A 25,674-nucleotide genomic window follows, 5' to 3' on the forward strand; every position below is an offset into this window, starting at 1 on the left:
TGTGAAATCTTGCAAAATGAACTGTGGCCCATTGTCGCTAACAAGTTGTTCAGGGTATCCAAATCTTGCAAAAATCTCAACCAGGACTGGTTTAGCACACTGGGCTAAATCGCTGGCTTTTAAAGCAGACCAAGGCAGGCCAGCAGCACGGTTCAATTCCCATACACGCCTCCCCAAACAGGCGTCGGAATGTGGCGACTAGGGGCTTTTCACAGTAACTTCATTGAAGCCTACTCGTGACAATAAGCGATTTTAATTTCATTTTCAGTATTTTTATTCTTCTCTCCGAGGACATAGTCTTCATAATGGTGACTTCAGGCCATTTTGAGTGCACATCTGCCACAATGAAAGATGTTTGTCCTTCGAATGGTCCGGCATAATCCATATGAACTATTTGCCGTGGTCCTCTTGGTCATTCCCATGGGCGTAATTGCACAAATTATGACATGTTTTGAACCTTTGTACAAAGTGAACACATGTCTGCCTTCTCCTCGATTTTTCTCACAGATCCGGGCCACCAAATGTAGCTTCTGGCTATCAGCTTCATCCTTACTATCCTACAATGACCTTCATGAAGTTGGTTCAGGATGCATTACCGTAACAATGGTGGAATGATGATCTTCATTACCCAGAGGAGACAGCCAGACTAAACAGATAGTTTGAATCTTCGGGTTGCCTATGGCTTCAATTCCGGGTTTTCTCCGATGGTCTTTCCACAAGGTACCATGTCCATAACCTCTGACTGGAGTGGATTATTTCTGGTAACTTTTGAACTTGTCCTGTGGTTACAGGAGTATTATCAACTTCTTCGAAGTAGAAAATATTACCACTCAAACTATTCAATGATGACTCATTAGGTAAACATAGTCTAGAGAGTGTCATGCGAATGTCGCTTTAAGAAATGTTTAGCTGCTCATGTTACTGCAGTGATGTCAGAGTGTGGGTGGAGCTGAGTTCTGGTTCTGGTTTTTAGTTTCACTTTGAGAAAAGCTTGGGTGTGTCTGGGTTTTCTAGTGAACTGCAGCTGAAGTTGAAACAAAGAGCTGTCCTGTTGATCTCTGCCATCCAAAGACTATCTCTGGATCACTTGGTGAATTCAGAATTATAAATGTTCTCAATAGTGAATGTGAATCTAATGTGCTCCTGTTTAAAGGTTTGTTAAGCCTTTTGGATGTTAAAAGGACAGCGTAAAGGATTACTTAGTGTTGTATCCTTTGGGGGTTATCTTTGAATTAATGGTTGCTGAGATATTCACTGTTTGTTTTAAAAAGGTTAACTTGAGTTCATAGAATAAACATTGTTTTGTTTTAAAAAATACTGGTCCATTTCTGCTGTACCATACCTGTAGAGTGAGCCCATACCACAATCTATTAAAAGTTGTGGGTCAGGTGAACTCCATGATACACTTTGGAATTCTCTAAACTCTGACCCATAACAAGAGTCCATCGGTTTTCCCATGGAGATTTGATTGATGATATTTTATCGTGTATGTATGTGCTGACAACAGCAATGTCCATTATCAATGGTTGATGATCCATTAGTAAAGTAACCTTCTGTCCATATAGGTATTGGCGAAAATGTTTGATTCCAAAAATGATGCCTCGAGCTTCCTTCTTTATCTGTGCATAGTTCATTTCTGCCTTGTTCAAGGATCTTGATGCAAACACTATTGGCTTCTCTTCACCATTGAGCATTATGGGAGAAACCCCATACAGTGATCAATCGCAAGCTTCAGAGCAAAGTGTGTCAGGGCTTCTGACTTTAGTAGTGCCTCTTTTGCTGGTGCAAAGGCCTCCTCACAGTGATCCACCCATTTCCATTTTCTGTTCTGACACAATAAGTTGTGTGAAGGCTTGAGGGTAATTACTAGATTCTACCACAATCGTTTAGTAAGCCTAAAATCGAACAAAGTTCATCTATGTTTAGACATGTAGGTGCCTCAGTTATGGCTTTTACTTTTGAAGAAGATTTGTGCAGTTCCTGTGCATCTATGAGATGACCCAGGTATTCAATAGAAGATTTGAAGAATTCACATTTATCCTTCCGTACTCGTAGCCCACAATCTTCTAGTCTCCGGACTGTAGCATCTAAATTTTGAAGATGCTCTTCTCCATTCTTTCCAGCAACTAAGATATCGGGCATGATCTAATGGCCGCATCTCGCCCGACTCGGGGTGCGATGTGGCCGGTAAATCTCACGAGAGACCTCTCACAAGATTTACTTGACTCGCGATGCCTTGCGAGATCAAAACAGATCTCGCGAGAACTTGTGATCTGGATCCTGCCCAACACGTGGACCAGGTGTACCGGCACTTGAGGGGTGGGGATTTCCCAGGCATACGGGGGCCCCTGGGTCGTTGGGCTCTGGGCAGGATGGTACCCTGGCACCCCGATGCCATACAGGCACCCTGGCGCTGCTGCCTGGCACCCTGGGAGTGCCACCTTGTCACTCTGGAAGTGCCACCTAGGTGTCACCGTGGCAATGCCAGTGTGCCCACATGGCACTGCCTGTCTGCCACACTGGTGCCCACATGGCACTTTCCCTGCATCAGGGTTCGGGCCTGGGGCACCCTGCCCTGATGAGGTGGGATGTGGGGAGGCTCGGTGACCCCCATATTGATGGGTCCAGGGGCGGTGTTGGGGGATTCAGAGATCGGGATGCCATTTAAAAATGTGAATGTTCTGGGACTTCGATGTTGTGGCCATTTCGGAGACATGGATAGAGCAGGGACAGGAATGGTTGTTGCAGGTGCCGGGGTTTAGATATTTCAGTAAACTCAGGGTAGGTGGTAAAAGAAGGGGAGGGGTGGCATTGTTAGTCAAGGACATTATTACGGTGGCAGAAAGGATGTTTGATGAGGACTCGTTTACTGAGGTAGTATGGGCTGAGGTTAGAAACAGGAAAGGAGAGGTCACCCTGTTAGGGGTTTTCTATAGGCCTCCGAAAAGTTCCAGAGATGTAGAGGAAAGGTTTGCAAAGATGATTCTGGACAGGAGCGACAGCAACAGGGTAGTTGTTATGGGGGACTTTAACTTGACAAATATTGACTGGAAACGCTATAGTTCGAGTACTTTAGATGGGTCTGTTTTTGTCCAATGTGTGCAGGAGGGTTTCCTGACACAGTATGTAGATAGGCCAACGAGAGGCAAAGCCATATTGGATTTGGTACTGGGTAATGAACCAGGACAGGTGTTAGATTTGGAGGTAGGTGAGCACTTTGGTGATAGTGACCACAAATCCATTAAGTTTACCTTAGTGATGGAAAGGGATAGGTATATACCGCAGGCAAGAGTTATATCTGGGGGAAAGGCAATTATGATGCGATGAGGCAAGACTTAGGATGCATCGGATGGAAAGGAAAACTGCAGGGGATGGGCACAATGGAAATGTGGAACTTGTTCAAGGAACAGCTACTGCGTGTCCTTGAAAAGTATGTACCTGTCAGGCAGGGAGGAAGTTGTCGAGCAAGGGAACCGTGGTTTACTAAAGCAGTCGAAACACTTGTCAAGAGGAAGAAGGAGGCTTATGTAAAGATGAGACATGAAGGTTCAGTTAGGGTGCTCAAGAGTTACAAGTTAGCTAGGAAGGACCTAAAGAGAGAGCTAAGAAGAGCCAGGGGGGACATGAGAAGTCTTTGGCAGGTAGGATCAAGGATAACCCTAAAGCTTTCTATAGATATGTCAGGAATAAACGAATGACTAGGGTAAGAGTAGGGCCAGTCAAGGACAGTAGTGGGAAGTTGTGCTTGGAGTCCGAGGAGATAGGAGAGGTGCTAAATGAATATTTTTCGTCAGTATTCACACAGGAAAAAGACAATGCTGTCGAGGAGAATACTGAGATTCAGGCTACTAGACTAGAAGGGCTTGAGGTTCATAAGGAGGAGGTGTTAGCAATTCTGGAAAGTGTGAAAATAGATAAGTCCCCTGGGCCGGATGGGATTCATCCTAGGATTCTCTGGGAAGCTAGGGAGGAGATTGCTGAGCCTTTGGCTTTGATCTTTAAATCATCTTTATCTACAGGAATAGTGCCAGAAGACTGGAGGATAGCAAATGTTGTCCCCTTGTTCAAGAAGGGGAGTAGAGACAACCCCTGTAACTATAGACCAGTGAGCCTTACTTCTGTTGTGGGCAAAATCTTGGAAAGTTTATAAGAGAAAGGATGTATAATCATCTGGAAAGGAATAATTTGATTAGAGATAGTCAACACGGTTTTGTGAAGGGTAGGTCGTGCCTCACAAACCTTATTGAGTTCTTTGAGAAGGTGACCAAACAGGTGGATGAGGGTAAAGCAGTCGATGTGGTGTATATGGATTTCAGTAAAGCGTTTGATAAGGTTCCCCACGGTAGGCTACTGCAGAAAATACGGAGGCATGGGATTCAGGGTGATTTAGCAGTTTGGATCAGAAATTGGCTAGCTGGAAAAAGACAAAGGGTGGTGGTTGATGGGAAATGTTCAGACTAGAGTCCAGTTACTAGTGGTGTACCACAAGGATCTGTTTTGGGGCCACTGCTGTTTGTCATTTTTATAAATGACCTGGAGGAGGGCGTAGAAGGATGGGTGAGTAAATTTGCAGATGACACTAAAGTCGGTGGAGTTGTGGACAGTGCGGAAGGATGTTACAAGTTACAAAGGGACACAAAAAAGCTGCAGCGCTGGGCTGAGAGGTGGCAAATGGAGTTTAATGCAGAAAAGTGTGAGGTGATTCATTTTGGAAGGAATAACAGGAAGACATAGTACTGGGCTAATGGTAAGATTCTTGGCAGTGTGGATGAGCAGAGAGATCTCGGTGTCCATGTACATAGATCCCTGAAAGTTGCCACCCAGGTTGAGAGGGTTGTTAAGAAGGCGTACGGTGTGTTAGCTTTTATTGGTAGAGGGATTGAGTTTCGGAGCCATGAGGTCATGCTGCAGCTGTACAAAACTCTGGTGCAGCCGCATTTGGAGTATTGCGTATAATTCTGGTCGCCGCATTATAGGAAGGATATGGAAGCATTGGAAAGGGTGCAGAGGAGATTTACCAGAATGTTGCCTGGTATGGAGGGAAGATCTTATGAGGAAAGGCTGAGGGACTTGAGGCTGTTTTCGTTAGAGGGAAGAAGGTTAAGAGGTGACTTAATTGAGGCATACAAGATGATCAGAGGATTGGATAGGGTGGACAGTGAGAGCCTTTTTCCTCGGATGGTGATGTCTAGCACGAGGGGACATATCTTTAAATTGAGGGAAGATAGATATAGGACAGATTTCAGAGGTAAGTTCTTTACTCAGAGAGTAGTAAGGGCGTGGAATGCCCTGCCTGCAACAGTAGTGGACTCGCCAACACTAAGGGCATTCAAATGGTCATTGGATAGACATATGGATGATAAGGGAATAGTGTAGATGGGCTTTAGAGTGGTTTCACAGGTCGGCGCAACATCGAGGACCGAAGGGCCTGTACTGCGCTGTAATGTTCTATGTTCTATGTTCTAATTCTGCCTCAACCTCAGACCTGATGGTGTATGGCACTAACATAGCCTTTAAGCATCTTGCTTGGCTTTTGTCCTTAACCTTTAGCTAGACTGAGATCGCTTTCATGATTCCCAGCTCTCCATTAAAGACTAAAGCATGAATCTTTAAATTTGGTAGACCTGCCATGTCATGTGACCGGACTCTTAAACTGACCTTGTTCCAACTAGGAACAAACATGAATACACAACAGTGAGTGGGGGAAGCATAATTCCTGCTCAACAAGAACTGCTGGCCAATCAATCGATAGCACCTTCCCTGTCCCAACCATTGGCAGTGGGAAGGTGGTGAACACTGGAGATATAACCGCCCCCAGTGGCCCAGTGTTAAGTTGGGACCCAGCACAGATGAATGATGGCAGGAAAGAAGGCCATGCAGCAGGGGGAAGGGGTTCAGCAGCAAGGGCAGGCGGTGGCTCTCAGCTGCCACCCCCTACCAATGCCAGGTTCCTCAATCTTTAAATGGAAGACCCCCACTCCACCAGGAGCCATCAAGCAAACTCATGGAAGCTCTTGCCTGTCACTAGGTTAATACTATCATTAATTGACCACTTAAAAGCCTTATTGGCCATGGGGGGGTGGGGATGGCAGTCCACGTTCCTGAAATAGATTTAATTGGAGTGGAGACAGGAAGATGGTGGGTTTCCATCTGCCATATTTCCACCCAACCAAATGCCCCCACTCCACAAAACCCACCACAGGAGAGAGCAGAACATTTCACCCATTAAAGCTAATGGTGTCAGAATGTACTGCATTCTTTATGCTTGCTGTCAATACTATTAAAACAACTCATTTAAAAGCATCCTGAAAAAGATATTCAGGTAGTTACAATCAATAAATGGATGGTAAAGGTAAATAGGGTTTGCTGACAAACTGCATCAGTTGATAATTCCATCTTAAAATAATTCAGATGAGTTTCCGCCTCCTTCAAAGGGGCAAGTCACGGCAGGAGAGTTCAAAGCTATGGTGTGCTCATCCTGCTGTATGTGGGAAACCAGGAACGTTTCTAGTGCCCAGGGCCAGCAGGAAGTGTCTCCAGCTGCAGCTCCTGGAAACCCGGATTTTGTAGCTGGAGTGTCGGCTGGGGACACTGTGGAGTATCCACGAAGCAGAGACTAATGTGGATAGCGCGTATAGAGAGGTGGTTGCACCGCAGGCTAAGACTGTGCAGGTAGGCAGAAAATGGGTGACCATCAGGCAGACCAAGAGGACTAGACAGGCAGTGCAGTAATCTCCTATGGTCATTCCCCTGGAAAACAGATATACCACTTTGGATGCAGTTGTGACAAATGGCCTCTCAGGGGAAAGCAGCAACATCCAAATTTTCTGCATCATGGTTGGCTCTGCTGCACAGGGGAGGAGTCAAAAGTGTGGGAATACAATAGTTATAGGGGATTCAATTGTAAGGGGAATAGAGAGGCATTTCTGTGGCCACAAACAAGATTTCAGAATGGTATGTTGCCTCCCTGGCGCTAGGGTCAAGGATGTCTCAGAGCAGTTCGAGGACAATCTGGAGGGGGAGAATGAACAACCAGTGGTCGTGTGGTACAAATGACATTGGTAAAAAGCAAGCGATGAGGTCCTAAAAGCAGAATACAGGGAGTTCTGTAGTAAGTTGAAAAGTACGACCTCAAAGGTAGCGATCTCAGAATTACTACCAGTGCCACATGCTAGTCAGAGCAAAAATATCAGGATATATCAGATGAATATGTCGCTGAAGAGATGGTGCAAGGGAAAGTTTCAGATTCCTGCGACATTGGGACTGGTTCTGGGGGAGGTGGGACCAGTATAAACTGGATGGGTTACACCTGGGTGGACAGGGACTGATGTCCTAGGTGGAGTATTTGCTACAGTGGCTGGGGAGGGTTTATACTAAAATGATAGGGGGATGGGAACCTGTACAATGAGGAAACAAGGACAAGAACAAAATGCAGAAAGGGGAAGAAGAAAAGTGAAGGCAGATTAAACCAAGAGCCAGATTCAAACAGGCCCACAGTGACATTTAATGGAACGGTCCAGGAATGGTGAAAAGACAAGCCTTATAGCTTTGTGCCTTAATGCACGGAGGATTCGCAATAAAACGGATGAATGAATCACGCAAACAGATATAAACGGGTATGATATTGATGGGATTATGGAGACATGGCTGCAGAGTGACCAGGGATGGGAACTGAATATCTTGGGGTAGTCAGTACTTAGGAAGGACAGTCAAAAGGAAAAGGTGGTGGGATGGTATTACTGGTTTAAGAGGAAATTGATGCAATAATGAGGATGGATATTGACTCTGATGATGTGGAATCTGTTTGGGTAGAACTGAGAAACACCAAGGAGTAAAAAACATTAGTGTGGATCATATATAGAATCCCTACAGTGCAGGAGGAGGCATTCAGACCATTGAGTCTCTTCAAAAGAGTACTCTACCCATGTCCACTCGTCCTCTCCACCCCGCTCTAACCCCATAATCTCATAACCTAACCTGTACATCCCTGTACACTAAGGGGCAATTTGAAATGAATGAAATGAAAATCGCTTATTGCCACAAGTAGGCTTCAAATGAAGTTACTGTGAAAAGCCCCTAGTCGCCACATTCCGGCACCTGTTCGGGGAGGCTGATACGGGAATTGAACCGTGCTGCTAGCCTGCCTTGGTCTGCTTTCAAAGCCAGCGATTTAGCCCTGTGCTAAAAATTTATCATGGCCAATCCACCTCAACTGCACATCTTTGGACTGTGGGAGGAAACCGGAGCACCCATGCAGACACGGGGAGAACGTGCAAACTCCACACAGACAGTAACCCCAAGGCCGGAAATTTAACCCACGTCCCTGGGGCTGTGAGTCAGCAGTGCGAACCACTGTGCCACCATATAGACCCCAAACCTATAGTGTTAATGTTGGGAATGGCATTAAATAGTAAATTAGAGGTGCATGTGATAAAGGAATATCTGTAATTATGGGTGACTTTAATCTGCAAATAGATTGGGCAAATCAAATTGATAACAATACCGTAAAGGAGGTTTTCTGGACCATAGGACCATAAGACAATAAGACATAGGAGCAGAATTAGGCCACTCGGCCCATCGAGTCTGCTCCGCCATTCAATCATGGCTGATATTTTTCTCATCCCCATTCTCCTGCCTTCTCCCCATAATCCCTGATCCCCTTATTAATCAAGAACCTATCTATCTCTGTCTTAAAGACACTAAATGATTTTGCCTCCACAGCCTTCTGCAGCAAAGTTCCACAGATTCACTACCCTCTGGCTGAAGAAATTCCCTCTCATCTCTGTTTTAAAGGATCGTCCTTTTAGTCTGAGATGGTGTCCTCTAGTTCTAGTTTCTTCTACAAGTGGAAACACCCTCTCCACGTCCACTCTATCCAGGCCCTGCAGTATCCTGTAAGTTTCAATAAGATCCCCCATCATCCTTCTGAACTCCAACGAACAATACATTGAGGGAGCACCTAGAGAATAGGTCATTCTAGACTGGATATTGTGTAATAAGAAAGGAAGATTTGGCGATCTAGTTGTGCGAGCTGCCATGGGGATGAGTGACCACAATATGAATTCTTCATCAAGGTGGTGAGGGACCGAGTTGATTCTGAGACTGGGGTACTTGAAGCTAAGTAAAGGAAACTATGATGGTATGAGGCACATGTTGGTTATGCTGGATTGGGGCGCTTTACTTAAACAGATGACAGTGAATAGGCAATGGCAAAGATTCAAATAGCGCATGGGTAAACTGCAGTAATTGTTCACTCCTGTCTGGCACAGAAATAAAATGGGCAAGGTGGCCAAACCATTACTTACAATGGGAATTAGAGATAGTGGCAGGGATTCTCCGCTGATCGCCGCCGGTAATGGAGTTCATGATACGGTGGAGAATCTGGTGTTGGGGGAAAACGGGATCGGCGCCCAGTCTCTGATATGGGAGGGAGTCTCTGATATGGAAGTCTCCGGTGGGGGGCCTGGTCTCTGGTGGGGGATGTCCGGTGGGACTCTCTGGCGGGGGGACGTTGTGGGGCTCTCTGGTGGGGGTCTCTGGTGGGGGCTCTGATGGTGCATCTGGTGGGGGGGTCTCTGAAGAGGTGCTGGGTAGGAGGGGTCAGGTCACCCTCATGTGTGCGTGTTGTGGGTAAGGAGGTGACCCAGTTATTCCTGTGTTGGGGGGGGGGGGGGACCCTACTTGTCAGCGGTGGGGAGGCAGCATTTGCATTGCTGGGGAGGGGGGGCCAGCCTGAGGGCCTCGTTATTGGGTCATCTACTCAAAATGGTGGCTGGATAGCAAGATTCGGAGAGGAATCCTTTACGCTCCCCGCCATGTATAAATTTGCATGGTTGGGGAAAGTGAATTGCATTTCAGTGCCGCTGCCAGCTCCAATGCAGACCAGAAGCGATTCAGCTTCGGCGGGAGAACACAGACTTCCAAACGGAGAATCCAGCCCAGTATTAGATCCAAGGATCCAGTAGTGGATCCACTCACGAGAAAAACTGCAGACCTGAGGATTGGGAGCAGTTTAGAATGCAGCAAATGAGGACAAAGGGATTGATGAAGAAGGGGAAAATAGAGTGTTAAAGTAAGCTTGCGGAAAACGTAACAACTGAATGTAAACGTTTCTATAGGTATGTGAAGAAAAAGAATATTAGTGAAGACAAACATAAGCCCCTTACAGAAACAGCGGAACTGATAATGGGGAATGATGAAATGGCTGAGCAACTAAATACGCACTTTGGTCCTGTCTTCACAAAGGAGGACACAAATAATGTACCAGAAATGTTGGGGAACAAGGGTTATAGAGAGAGGGAGGAACTGAAGAAAATCAGTATCAGTAGGGAAATGGTGTTCAAGAAATTGATGGGATTGAAGACCAATAAATTCCTTGGGCCTGATAATCTACATCCCAGTGTGTTTAAGGGAGTGGCCTAGGAATAGACTACAGTAAAGCTTTCATGATGTATCATTCTTTTGATAGGGTAAGAATACATATAGTACATCTTATCAGTTTTGCCATTGGTATGCACATAGATATCTACATGGATATATATCACAGAATCATAGAATCACAGAATAATACAGTGCAGAAGAGGCCCTTCGGCCCATCAAGTCTGCACCGACACATGAAAAACACCTGACCTGCCAATCTAATCCCATTTGCCGCGCTTGGCCCATAGCCTTGAATGTTATGATGTTTTTTAAAGGATACTTTTTAAAGGATGTGCGGCAACCTGCCTCTACCACCCTCCCAGGCAGGGCATTCCAGACCGTCACCACCCTCTGGGTAAAAAAGGTTTTCCTCAAATTCTCCTTAAGACTCCTGACCCTCACCTTGAACTTGTATCCCCTCATACCTGACCCTTCAACTAAGGGGAACAGCTGCTCCCTATCCACCTGTCCATGCCCCTCGTAATCTTGTTCAGGTCGCCCCTCAGTCTTCTCTGCTCCAACAAAAACAACCCAAGCCTATCCAACCTCTCTTCATAACTTAAATGTTCCATCCCAGGCAACATCCTTGTGAACCGCCTCTGCAGTCCCTCCAGTGCAAGCACATCCTTCCTATAATGTGGCGACCGGAATTGCGCACAGTACTCCAGCTGTGGCCTCACCAAAGCTTCATACAGCTCCAACATGACCTCCCTGTATATATTCACAACCTTTAAAGACTTCAAGAATACAAATATTTACGGGAAAAACATTACAATTATTTAATCATGTCCCCATTGATTTTCAAGTACAAAATCGCAGTAGTTGGCTATTCTTGAAAATACATCCTCAAGAACTGAGCATCTTCTAGTTAATCCTCGAGAGAACGACAGAGCTGATGACTGACAAGATAGAGAGTTCACAGCCATTACTTCCAAACTTGTCATTGTTACAAAATACCTTTACTGTTGAGTTTATCTGATGCATTTTGCAGTCATTCAAAATAGCACCTTTAACATATAAAAAAATCCACGGCACATTGTTCAGGCTGAATCAAACAGGGTGACATTATGAGGAATGGTTTAAACCTTGGCCCAAGAGATATATTTTCTGTTTTGTTCAAGGAAAAGATGGAGGTGAAGAGGCATGTAGATCTACAGTGGTAATTAGGGCCCAAGGGTATGCTGAAAGAGGGGTTGGGTGGTGGAGGACAAGGAGAGATGCACATAAGGCATCAGAGGAAGAATATGTTTGGAAGAGGATGAACTGAAGACGATATCACAGGTAGTGGAGAGATACAAAGGCAAGAATGATGATTTTTTAATTTAAAGCATTTGGGGAACGGGAAGCTATATAACTCCATCAAGGCAAGAGTGAGGGACAACTACAATCATTTTGGACAAGTGTTAAAGTTCATGGAAAGTGGAAGATGAGAAACTAGCAACGACAGTATTGAGTCTGGAGGCGAAGGAAAGAAAGGTGGAAAAACAGACAGAAAGTAATTATAGCGCCATGTTGCTAAACCATTCTCAACCATGCTGCAAATTAGGAATTTAATTATGAAAATAAATAAATTATTCGACTGTCAGTGAGTCTAGTACGTATTAGAGTTGTCATGATATGCAGACACACACATAATGATATACAGACAAGCAGCTAATGGACACAGAGAACAGGACATGACCAATAAGCAGGCAGGACACTCAGGGGTGGGATCTGACTATAAAAGACACAAGGTGCTCACACTCCATCTCTTTCCACTGATGAACATCTAGAGAGTCAGTCAAGGGTGTTGTTACAATCTCACACCTCCATCACGTGGCTAAGAGCTAGTCTGGTTCAGTCAGACAGGGTAACCACACTTAAGTTAGCAGAGAGTCGAACTCACAGAGAACTGTGCTCTTCGTTCAATAAACCAGATTGAACTAACTTCAAGGTCTGGAGTATCTTTCTGATCTAAGCTGCATCCAGTTGCAGCCAGTGTTAGACCAGTGTACCTAACACGACAAGAGTGACAATTATTGCTTCTCCATTGTGTGAATAATGTTTTATATGTGCAGCCCCTTCAGAATCAATTCTCCGTAATTATTCTCAATACCATTATTCAAACATCCATTTGAATTTTGGGTCAGTAATTTCTAATTTTTGTTGGGGCTTTTCTTTCCCTTCTGGAGCTGCTGTGGTATGCTATTGCAGAATCTTTGTTTTTTTTGAGGCCCTTAGGTGGAAATCATAGAATCCCAACAGTGCAGAAAGAAGCCATTTGACCCATCCCTTGCTCCGATAGATCACCCTATCTAGGCCCAATTCCCCCACTCCTACCCTTGTAACCCCTCCTATCATTTTGGGAAATTTAGCATAGCCAATCCACCTAACCTGCACATCTTTGGATTGTGGGAGGAAACCAGAGCACCTGGAGGAAACCCACGCAGACGTGAGGAGAATGTGCAGACTCCACACAGTCACCCAAGGTCAGAATCAAACCTGGGACCCTGGCTCTGTGAGGCAACAGTACGAACCACTGTATCATCCATCAAGTCGCGAGGTGACTGAGTGAGTGCTGAATTTGGTGCATTTGAGTGCTATAGTGAGAGTTTGGTGACTGAGGGAGTGCTGAATTTGGTGCATTTGAGTGCTATAGTGAGAGTTTGGTGACTGAGGGAGTGCTGAATTTGGTGCACTTGAGTGCTATAGTGAGAGTTTGGTGACTGAGGGAGTTAGGTGAGGAGGGAGTAAGGTGCTCCTTTCATTTTGTTTCCTACATTTCTGCAAAGAGTGAGAAGAGAGCCAGGAATTTACAGAGAGTGCAGCTGACTGGGAGCAGCGTCGGAGGGCGGAGATCCAGTTGGTCCACAGGGCAGCTATATTCTGTAAGGTAAGAGGGGATGGAGGCTAGGCCAGTTGCATGCTCCTCCTGTAGGATGTGGGTGGTGAGGGATACCACCGGTGTCCCCGCTGACTATACCTGGGGGAGGTGCACCCAACTCCAGCTCCTCAAAGACCGTGTTAGGGAACTGGAGCTGAAGCTGGATGAACTTTGGATCATCCGGGAGGTAGAGGGGGTGATAGAGAAGAGTTACAGGGAGGTAACCACCAACCCAAGGTACAGGACAAGAATAGCTGGGTTACAGTCAGGGGAAAAAAAAAAAGCAGGGAACCCTTGTGGCCGTTCCCCTTCAAAACAAGTATACCATTTTGGATGCTGTTAGGGGGGATGACCTAACGGGGGAAGGCCCTAGCGGCCAGGTCTCTGGCACTGAGTCTGGCTCTGGGCCTCAGAAGGGAGAATAGAAAAGCAATAGTTGTCGGAGATTCAATAGTTAGGGGAATAGATAGGAGATTCTGTGGTCGCGAGCGAGACTCCCGGAAGGTATGTTGCCTCCCGGGTGCCAGGGCCAGGGATGTCTCGGATCGTGTCTTCAGGATCCTTAAGGGGGAGGGGGAGCAGCCAGAAGTGGTGGTGCACATTGGTACCAACGACGTAGGGAGGAAAAGGGGTGTGGAGGTAATAAATGAATAAATAAATGGAAGTTAAAAGCCAGGACAGACAGAGTTGTCATCTCTGGTTTGTTGCCGGTGCCACGTGATAGCGAGGCTAGGAATAGGGAGAGAGTGCAGCTGAACACATGGCTGCAGGAATGGTATACGAGGGAGGGCTTCAGGTATTTGGATAATTGGAGCGCATTCTGGGGAAAGTGGGACCTGTACAAGCAGGACGGGTTGCATCTAAACCAGAGGGGCACCAATATCCTGGGAGGGAGGTTTTCTAGTACTCTTCGGGAGGGTTTAAACTAATTTGGCAGGGGAATGGGAACCGGATTTGTAGTCCAGCAACTAAGGTAGCCGATATTCAGGACGCCAAAGAGTGTAATGAGGCAGTGGGGAAGGGAACACTGACAAAGGAGAGTACTTGCAGGCACGGAGATGGGTTGAAGTGTGTATACTTCAATGCAAGAAGCATCAGGAATAAGGTGGGTGAACTTAAGGCATGGATCGGTACTTGGGACTACGATGTGGTGGAAACTTGGATAGAAGAGGGGCAGAAATAGTTGTTGGAGGTCCCTGGTTATAGATGTTTCAATAAGATTAGGGAGGGTGGTAAAAGAGGTGGGGGGTGGCATTGTTAATTAGAGATAGCATAACAGCTGCAGAAAGGCAGTTCGAGGAGTATCAGCCTACTGAGGCAGTATGGGTTGAAGTCAGAAATAGGAAAGGAGCAGTCACCTTGTTAGGAGTTTTCTATAGGCCCCCCAATAGTAGCAGAGATGTGGAGCAACAGATTGGGAAACAGATTTTGGAAAGGTGCAGAAGTCACAGGGTAGTAGTCATGGGTGACTTTAACTTCCCAAACATTGAGTGGAAACTCTTTCGATCAAATAGTTTGGATGGGGTGGTTTTTGTGCAGTGTGTCCAGGAAGCTTTTCTAACACAGTATGTAGATTGTCAAAACCAGAGGAGGGACAATATTGGATTTAGTACATGGTAATGAACCAGGGCAAGTGATAGATTTGTTAGTGGGGGAGCATTTTGGAGATAGTGACCACAATTCTGTGACTTTCACTTTCGTAATGGAGAGGGATAGGTGCGTGCAACAGGGCAAGGTTTACAATTGGAGGAAGGGTAAATACGATGTTGTCAGACAAGAATTGAAGTGCATAAGTTGGGAACATAGGCTGTCAGGGAAGGACACAAGTGAAATGTGGAACATGTTAAAGGAACAGGTATTACGTGTCCTTTATATGTAGGTCCCTGTCAGGCAGGGAAGAGATGGTCGAGTGAGGGAACCATGGTTGACAAGAGAGGTTGAATGTCTTGTTAAGAGGAAAAAGGAGACTTATGTAAGGCTGAGGAAACAAGGTTCAGACAGGGCATTGGAGGGATACAAGATAGCCAGGAGGGAACTGAAGAAATGGATTAGGAGAGCTAAGAGAGGGCATGAACAATCTTTGGCGGGTAGGATCAAGGAAAACCCCAAGGCCTTTTACATATATGTGAGAAATATGAGAATGACTAGAGCGAGGGTAGGTCCGATCAAGAACAGTAGCGGGAGATTGTGTATGGAGTCTGAAGAGATAGGAGAGGTCTTGAACGAGTACTTTTCTTCTGTATTTACAAATGAGAGGGGCCATATTGTTGGAGAGGACAGTGTGAAACAGACTGGTAAGCTCGAGGAATTACTTGTTTGGAAGGAAGATGTGTTGGGCATTTTGAAAAACTTGAGGATAGACAAGTCCCCCGGGCCTGACCGGATATATCCAAGGATTCTATAGGAAGCAAGAGATGAAATTGCAGAGCCGTTGGCAATGATCTTTTCGTCCTCACTGTCAAGAGGGGTGGTACCAGGGATTGGAGCGTGGCGAATGTCGTGCCCCTGTTCAAAAAAGGGACCAGGGATAACCCTGGGAATTACAGGCCAGTTAGTCTTACTTCGGTGGTAGGCAAAGTCATGGAAAGGGATACTGAAGGATAGGATTTCTGAGCATCTGGAAAGACATTGCTTGATTAGGGATAGTCAGCATGGATTTGTGAGGGGTAGGTCTTGCCTTACAAGTCTTATTGAATTCTTTGAGGAGGTGACCAGGCATGTGGATGAAGGTAAAGCAGTGGATGTAGTGTACATGGATTTTAGTGAGGCATTTGATAAGGTTCCTCATGGTAGACTTCTGCAGAAAGTAAGGAGGCATGGGATAGTGGGAAATTTGGCCAGTTGGATAACGAACTGGCTGACCGATATAAGTCAGAGAGTGGTGGTAGATGGCGAATATTCAGCCTGGATCCCGGTTACCAGTGGCGTACCGCAGGGATCAGTTCTGGGTCCTCTGCTGTTTGTGATTTTCATTAATGACTTGGATGAGGGAGTTGAAGGGTGGGTCAGTAAATTTGCAGATGATACGAAGATTGGTGGAGTTGTGGATAGTGAGGAGGGCTGTTGTCGGCTGCAAAGAGACATAGATAGGATGCAGAGCTGGGCTGAGAAGTGGCAGATGGAGTTTAACCCTGAAAAGTGTGAGGTTGTCCATTTTGGAAGGACAAATATGAATGCGGAATACAGGGTTAACGGTAGAGTTCTTGGCAATGTGGAGGAGCAGAGAGATCTTGGGGTCTATGTTCATACATCTTTGAAAGTTGCCACTCAAGTGGATAGAGCTGTAAAGAAGGCCTATGGTGTTCTAGCGTTCATTAACAGAGGGATTGAATTTAAGAGCCGAGAGGTGATGATGCAGCTGTACAAAACTTTGGTAAGGCCACATTTGGAGTACTGTGTACAGTTCTGGTCGCCTCATTTTAGGAAGGATGTGGAAGCTTTGGAAAAGGTGCAAAGGAGATTTACCAGGATGTTGCCTGGAATGGAGAGTAGGTCTTACGAGGAAAGGTTGAGGGTGCTAGGCCTTTTCTCATTAGAACGGAGAAGGATGAGGGGCGACTTGATAGAGGTTTATAAGATGATCAGGGGAATAGATAGAGTAGACAGTCAGAGACTTTTTCCCCGGGTGGAACAAACCATTACAAGGGGACATAAATTTAAGGTGAATGGTGGAAGATATAGGGGGGATGTCAGAGGTAGGTTCTTTACCCAGAGAGTAGTGGGGGCATGGAATGCACTGCCTGTGGAAGTAGTTGAGTCGGAAACATTAGGGACCTTCAAGCAGCTATTGGACAGGTACATGGATTATGGTAAAATGATATAGTGTAGATTTATTTGTTCTTAAGGGCAGCACGGTAGCATTGTGGATAGCACAATTGCTTCACAGCTCCAGGGTCCCAGGTTCGATTCCGGCTTGGGTCACTGTCTGTGTGGAGTCTGCACATCCTCCCCGTGTCTTCATGGGTTTCCTCCGGGTGCTCCGGTTTCCTCCCACAGTCCAAAGATGTGCAGGTTAGGTGGATTGGCCATGATAAATTGCCCTTAGTGTCCAAAATTGCCCTTAGTGTTCGGTGGAGGTGTTGACTATGGGTAGGGTGCTTTTTCCAAGAGCCGGTGCAGACTCAATGGGCCGAATGGCCTCCTTCTGCACTGTAAATTCAATGATAACCTATGATTAATCTAGGACAAAGGTTCGGCACAACATCGTGGGCCAAAGGGCCTGTTCTGTGCTGTATTTTTCCATGTTCTATGTTCTAAGTCCTGCTGGAAGCCCATCTTGTAACATTACAAGGGAAATGAGGGTTTGGCGGAAGTCTTGCTCTTTCCCAAAGAGAAAAAAGAACATATTCTCTCTACACATTGGACACAATTCTCCGTTTCGATTTTATTGAACCGGAGCGAAATTGTATCTGATTTGCGCTCACGCTGGGAGAGCAAATCAATAAACAATAATCAATTCCCAATGCCCAATTCTTAGCCATGCATATTAATGCATGACGAGGATTGCGAGGGATTCCCGTGGGAATCCCAATACTGGGCAGCCATTTTGAGTGGACGGCTCGATAGTGAGGTCTTACGGCTGTGTTCTCTTCCCCACCCCCCACCCCGTAACGCAATTCAGCCTCCACCCACCCCCCGCCAACGGAACTCAGCAACCTCCCCGGGATTTTCTGGGTTACCCCTCGCAAACCACCTCCCCCACCTGAGATCCCCTAATTAAAGAGACCAACACCAGAGACCTCCCAGAAGAGAGACCCTTGTCTGGAAGCTAGAGAGTAGTCCAGACAGAAGCAGTGAAAAAAAAAATCACTGCTTTAACACTCAACTGGGAAATACATCTGCTGGCTCAAGCACAGGAAGCAACACCTGTCAATTCCTGGAAAGAGAAACCCAGTCAGCTGGGTTTAAATTTTTCAGATATTTGATCTGCAAGCATTTCATTCATTTCTCTGTGATACTGATTTTCCTAAGCTGTGATTGACAGCTTCCTCACTCACCCAGCTGTCTGCATTGTTTCATTTGCCTCCCTTCATTCTTGAATGACTTTCAAGTCACCAGCTGTGAAACTAACAGAGAGCATTTAACTTTCTTTGATGTGGTCCAGGAGCTGTCAATCATAGCTTGATGTTTACAAACATTGCCATTAATTTCACAGCTGACTACTTCAAAGCCACTCAAATCCGAAGGGAGATGAATGGAAGAATGCTGACAGTCACTCAAGGCCAGAATTGAACCCTGGGTCCCTCGTGCTGTGAGGCAGCAGTGCTAACCACTGTGCTACATTGCTGCCCCAATTATAGTATAATATTGTTGGATATTCATATTTTTATTTCATTTGTTAAATCAAATAACTTGTTAAGTATTGATCAAAAATATAATCCCAGAGTGCTAAAGAGACTTTACAGTGTGAAGATGGCAGGTATTAAAGTGAAAAATGTGAAAAGATGCATCAGACATCCAAATTGAATGAAAAACCTCAGCTGGAAAACTGCAGTGGGACACAGTAGATCTCAATCTTTAAAAGTCTTGTGACCAAACAACATAATGCTTGTCAGGGTGATGCATTTTCATTCACACCGTTTTCTAATCTTTCTTCAGGAGCTTTATGTAAAAGTGAGATTGTTACTAAATTGTTGCTGTTGTGCGTATTGGAAAGAGGAAGGTACTTGAATAGACGTTGAAAGTTTCACGGAATCACAAGAGTGGTTACATTACAGAGGCTGGTCAGCCAGTCATGTCTGTGCCGGATCTGCAAATGAACAATTCATCTAGTTCCACTCCCCTGCCTTCTTGCTGAGATAATAATCCATTTCCCTCTTGAAAATGAAATGAATGAAAATCGCTTATTGTCACAAGTAGGCTTCAAATGAAGTTACTGTGAAAAGTTGATCGCCGTGATAGAACCTGCTTCAAGGCAGGCCAGCAGCGCGGGTTCAATTCCCGTACCAGCCTCCCACAACAGGCGCCGGAATGTGGCGACTAGGGGCTTTTCACAGTAACTTCATTGAAGCCTACTTGTGACAATAAGCGATTTTCATTTCATTTCATTTCCAACACACTTTCAGGCAATACATTCCAGATCTTAACCACTCACTGCATGAAAAGGTTTATCCTCATGTCAATATTGCTTCTTTATCCAATTACCTTATATCAATGTCCTCTTGTTCTCGGCCCTTCTACCAATAGTAACATCTCTCCTTATCTACTCTGGATACCTCATAATTATGCATGTTGCGTTCTGTGTTATGACTGTGGTAATGATGTGTACAGAATATGTCGGGCAGGATTCTCTCAGCCCACGCCGGGTCGCAGAATCGGCGAGCCTGGCGCGAGTCGTGCGACGCCAATTCTTCGGTGAGCGGAGAATCGGTGGCAAGCGGTTGGCAGGGTGTAGGTTGGGGGCCGCTCTACGCCCCCCCCCCCCCCCGCCGATTCTCCGCCCGGAATGGACAGAGTGGCCGCCCCAAAAAACCCGAGTACCATCGCTGCCATTCACAGCTGGTCTTACCCGACGGAACCTCGGCATCCATCCTGCGGAGAGTGGCCTGGGGGTGGGGTGGGGGTGGGGGGTGGGGTGAGGGGGTCCGACCCCGGGGGGGGGGGCCTCCATCGTGGCCTGGCCCGCGATTGGGGCCTACCAATCGGCAGGCCGGCCTCTCATGGTGGGGGCCTCTTTTGCTCCGCACCGGCCCCTGTAGCCAAGCCATGTTGTGTCGGGGCTGGCGTGGAGAAGGGAGCTGCCGCGCATGCGCGGATTCACGCCGGTCGCCCATTTGATGCCGGTATCGGCAGCTGGAGCGGCGTGGGTCGCTCCAGTGCCATGCTAGCCTCCTGTAGGGCTCAAGATCACTGCTCCTGGGGGCCTGTTGATGCCGTCGTAAAATGCGATGCCGTTTACGACGGCATCAACACTTAGCCTCCGGATCAGCGAATCCCGCCCATAGTTCTTTAACCAGAAAGACGATTTCTTAAATAACACGTGGAAAGATAATTAACGATCTATGATTGATTGATTGATTGATTGATTGATTGATTTATTGTCACATGTACCGAAGTACAGTGAAAAGTATTTTTCTGCGGCCAAGGGAACGTACACAGTACGTATATAGTAGACAGAGAGAATAATCAACAGAGAACATCAACAAATAGTATATCGACAAATAGTGATTGGTTACAGTGTGGAACAAGGGCCAAACAAAGCAAATACATGAGCAAGAGCAGCATAGGGCGTCGTGAATAGTGTTCTTGCAGGGAAGAGATCAGTCGGAGGGAGAGTCAGTGAGGAGTCTTGTAGCTGTGGGGAAGAAGCTGTTCCTATGTCTGGATGAGCGAGTCTTCAGACTTCTGTACCTTCTGCCTGATGGAAGAGTCTGGAAGAGGGCAAAGCCTGGGTGGGAGGGGTCTCTGACAATGCTGTCTGCCTTCCGGCGTGGTGGCTGCGGACTCACTCCGGGGCCGCCACAGTTGGGGGAGGGCCGATTGGCGGACAGGAGGGGCTTCATTCGGGGCTGGGGGCACTGTGAGCGGGCAGTCCGAGGCGCGTGCTCCATGGCGGATTCAGCCCGTGGACCTGGACCACCAAAGGAGTGTCCGATTGGGCTTTGGTGGTCCAGGTCAGTGGGCTGAATCTGCCATGGAGCACGGCACAGCTGCTGCCGTGTGCATGCGCGGCCTCTGAACCGGAAGTGCTAGATGCCGTATCGACAGCTAGAACTGTGAGCTCTACGCTGCCTCCCTGCTAGCCCCCAGCTAAACGGGGAATAGGTGGCCTTTTGACACCAGTTTTCCTGGTGTAAAAGACCACTGTTTTCACAACGGTGTCGGGACTTAGTCTCCAAAACAGAGAATCCAGCCTGTTGTTTCCGGTACACCATGCAACCAGAGTGATCTATCTCCCTTCTTTAGTCTGATTTGTCGTTGTGTGAGATACGATGACTACTAAATGAATTCAGTGAATTCTCCTGGAGCTACTCGAACTGCGACCAGTCTCTTATGCGACTTACTACCAATTGGTGGGGGTCTTGAGTCACATAATAGATCTCTAATGCCACCAGGTGGTTGGAGGTTGCATCGCTAACTATATACAGAACTCTGCACAGGCACATTACCACAGTGCATACCTCTATCAAATCTGCTCTCAACCTTCCCTGCTCCAAGGAAATCAGTACTGACTTCTCCACTCTATTTACATAACTGAAGCTCCTCATCCACAGAAACATTCGCATGAATCTTTTCTGCACTCTTTCTAATGCCTTCACATCAAGTGTGTGCCCAGAACTGGATGCAAAACTCCAGCTCAGACTGAACCAGTGTCTTATACAAGTTTGACATAATGTTATGCACTCAGTGCCTCTATTAATAAAACCGAGGATCCATTTCCTGTGCTCTGCTCTCATCCCCTTTCCCTCCATCCCAGAACTCTGATAGTGTTCCCTTGTCCGCAGCACGGTAGCATTGTGGTTAGCACAATTGCTTCACAGCTCCAGGGTCCCAGGTTTGATTCCTGGCTTGGGTCACTGTCTGTGCGGAGTCTGCTCATCCTCCCCGTGTGTGCGTGGGTTTCCTCCAGGTGCTCCGGTTTCCTCCCACAGTCCAAAGGTGTGCGGGTTAGGTGGATTGGCCATGCTAAATTGTCCTTAGTGTTGGGTGGGGTTACTGGGTAATGGGGATAGGGTGGAGGTATGGGCTTGGGTAGGGTGCTCTTTCCAAAAGCCAGTGCAGACTCGATGGGCCGAATGGCCTCCTTCTGCACTGTAAATTCTATGAGATCACCTTCCACCTTCACATTCAAAAGATCATACTCTGCCCTCTCCAGCATGGAACCAACAGCTTCGCCTCTCCTCACAGGTCAGCAATTCGAAGACATCATTCCTCCAGGACACTCTGATCCACTCCTCAATCACTTCCAAACTCTCATTTTCTTCCCCTTTTACCTCCCCTCTCCTCACTGTCCATGGCCCAAAACACTCGGTCCAGGTGAAGGAGAAATTTACTTTACTTCTTTCAATTTAGTATTCTGTATTCACTGCTCACAACGCTGTCTCATTTACATTAGGGAAACCAAATGCAGGTTGGGTGTCCACTTTGCTGAACACCTCTGCCCAGTCTGCAAGCATGACCCTGAGCTTCCATTTGCTTGTCATTCTAATACATTGCCTTGTTCTCACCTTCTCATTTCTGTCCTTGGCCTGCTGCAGTGTTCCAGTCAAGCCCAACATAAGCTGGAGGATCAGCATCACATCTTCCCAAAGGCCTTCTGAACTCTACAATGAGTTCAACAACTTTTGACTATGAATACTGTCCCCCATTTTGATTTTGTTTGTCAGCCATGTGCTGGTCCAAATCGTGCCTTTCACATTTTTGCTTTTGGACACAGCTGAACATTATTTTTCCATTCACACTCACTCTGAACAAATGCTTTGTTGCTTTGCTTATAATCATTACCACTCCCTTGCCTTTTTTTCCTTGAAACATTTGTCATTTAATCTCTCCTGTCCTCTAATCCTGACCTTCCTTTTTGTTCTTCATCCTCTCCTGTATTTAAATGGGAAGCGCTAACTCTGGTACGCTCCCGATATATGCTGCCAAAACTGTTGAATATTTGCAGCACTTTTTATATTTATTTTAGAATTCCAGAATTCGCAGTACCTTGCTTTTATTTGACCATTTATTCCATTCTCACAGACCCTCAAAGAAAAGGAACACAGGAGAACTAAAGGGTTGTTGCATGATTGTCCAAGTGATTAAGATATGTGATTGTAAGGATCCTAATGAAATTTGATTGAGCAATTTCAGCCAGCTACAACTCGATATAAGTTCACTGCCTAAAACAGTAAGGCATTAGCACTGCTCTCCCACATCACAATTGTTTCTTTGCTCCCACTCACTCCAAGCCAACCAATATTAATGGAATTAAATTAATATATATATACTGTATAACCGCATACTTAAGCTTTTATATTACTAAAAGTAGCAAAACAGATTAAAAAGAAGATACGTGACCATCAGCCAGTCAGCAGTTCCTTTCTCATTGGACTTGTCAGTGCAAAACTCGATATAATCTCATCCTTTGTGATTGATTCTAAAATATCACTTTCACAGGACAGAAGCAAAAGATTTGATAGCCATGTATCTGACATGGTCGACCTTAGCTTGTTCTTTATCACAGTGACAATGACTGATTGTTCGCTCTGCAACAATATTCATTATTGCAATCAAACACAAACCAAGTACAGAACTAATAAATTCAGAGCCTCTGAATGTTGACTGGCAAGCTCAATGTCCTAATGGTGATTTTAACTAAAATTACCTTTAAAGTCTTCCTGTGTGTGGTATATCTGCACATAAATTTACATTACAATCAAGGCAGTTTATGTATGTCTGTTTGTGTTGTTTAAGCCTACACTCGGAGCATCCTAAACACAAGGAAATCCTGCTTGATATGTCTTTTAATTGAAACCAAATTTGTTTTTATCCAAGAATAACATGATATTAAGAGTCACTGTTTATGGGATTCTGCAACTTTGTGAATTCAGCAGATTACCTATTTTTTTGGATTTGTGTGAGACACCCAATATCAGGAATAAGAAGGAAACATCCGATTACAGGTACATTCATTCTAGGATAAATGACAGTGAGGTGAATGGTGACTAAAAATAAACTACTGAGTGACACTATACTTTGTAATTTGCTGTCTGTAAGTCCGAGGGTTGAATTGCATGAGACCTGAATCTGTATTAATAGAATGTGCAGGCTAGAAATGCTGAAATGTACTACATTTGGCAGGATACTTGGAAAGTGAACTGAGCATGAAGGTGATCTAATGAAGATGGTTTACTTTTTCAGAAAAGTGCTGTTCGGAAGTTTATGGTATACTTGAGTCGAATCAGTCCATAGTTCCGACAGTATTTCATGGGTAAGAATAAACTATTCCTTGAACTACCATACATGTGAAAATATGGAAGCTTCTAGCATTTAAAGTATTTTCAAAAGTGCATCAATCTCGATAACTTAAGAGCAGCAACACTGAAGGGGGGATTTTAACACAATAAAGTGAGAGGATTTGCAAATGAGCAGCAGGTTAAAAGTGCTGAAATTGCCAGTGTGCCCGGAAGGCGTCAGGAAGCTGCCAACTTGACCTGAGCATGACATGCGATGCATGGCACTGCATGGGACTGGCACGCTGGCTTCCTGCTTCCTTGCGCATTCAGGACTTGCTCTGAAAGTGTGCGTTCACTGCTTTGGGGGTCATTTCCATAATGTGATAGGTTATTTCGATAACTTTGGAGTACACCTCGGTGGATTTACACTACACAGCTGTCAACATTCAGATCAACATCAGAGCTCTTATGAGGCATGTGATAAACAACCTCATAATAGAATTGCTATCAGTAAATTCGGGGGCAATGACAACATGGATATAACATTGAGTAAGAGACAGAAAGAGGAGAGTAATAGTGAACAATTGTTTTTCAAACTAGAGAAATACACAATGGTATTGCTCAGGTACCACTGCTTTTTTAATATATGGTCTTATCCATTCATCTGACTTTTATTCCCTTCTCGCGTTACCCTCAACTTCTCCTTCAGTTGTCTGGACAAGCACTTGGGGTCTTTGTTTCCAATGTTGGTTCTTTGGCTATCTTTCCCTCTCCAACTGTGCTTAGCAATACTTTTGATTCCTGAACTTCAGCTCTTGATCTAACATATAGCCACATTTCAAAGCTGGGATCCGTCTGTTGTTCATTAATGTTTGTTCTTAGTTAGAACAGGGGACGGCATTCTCCATTGGCTGACGCCGGAATTGGGAAACGCGATTGGGCAGAGAATTGTTTTTGACACCGGAATCGTGGCGGGCACCGTTTTCACGCCAAATCACAATTCTCCGGTGCTTCGATAGCAGCGTCAATGCATTCCACTCCACACATAAGAAGGTGAATCAATCATGCAGTTCGTAACTACTTTGAAGAAGTGAGCTGAATACTGCGAATTTGGAGATGGCTTGAATGACAACATTAAAGCAGACTTGTGTGTGGGTTAAGAAATGAAGATGCCCAAAAAAAGGCTGTTAGCAGAAAGTGACCCAGCGGAGAATCGAACCTGGGACCCTGGCGCTGTGAAGCCACAGTGCTATCCACTTGTGCTACCATGCTGCCCTTAATAGTTGGAGTGGTAATATTTTCTATTTCAAAGAAGTCGATAACACTAAGGTAACCGCAGGAAAAGTTAAGAAGTTAATGAGAAATAATCCACTCCTGTCAGCGGTTCTGAACACAGTACTTCATGGCAGGACCGTAGGAGCAAACCCGGAGTTGAAGCCACATATTACCCAAAGACTTGAACTATCCATTCAGGCTGGTTGTCTCCTCTGTAGAATGAGGGTCACCATACCA

Source organism: Scyliorhinus torazame, chromosome 11 (genome assembly GCF_047496885.1).
Source record: "Scyliorhinus torazame isolate Kashiwa2021f chromosome 11, sScyTor2.1, whole genome shotgun sequence".
Taxonomy (NCBI): domain Eukaryota; kingdom Metazoa; phylum Chordata; class Chondrichthyes; order Carcharhiniformes; family Scyliorhinidae; genus Scyliorhinus; species Scyliorhinus torazame.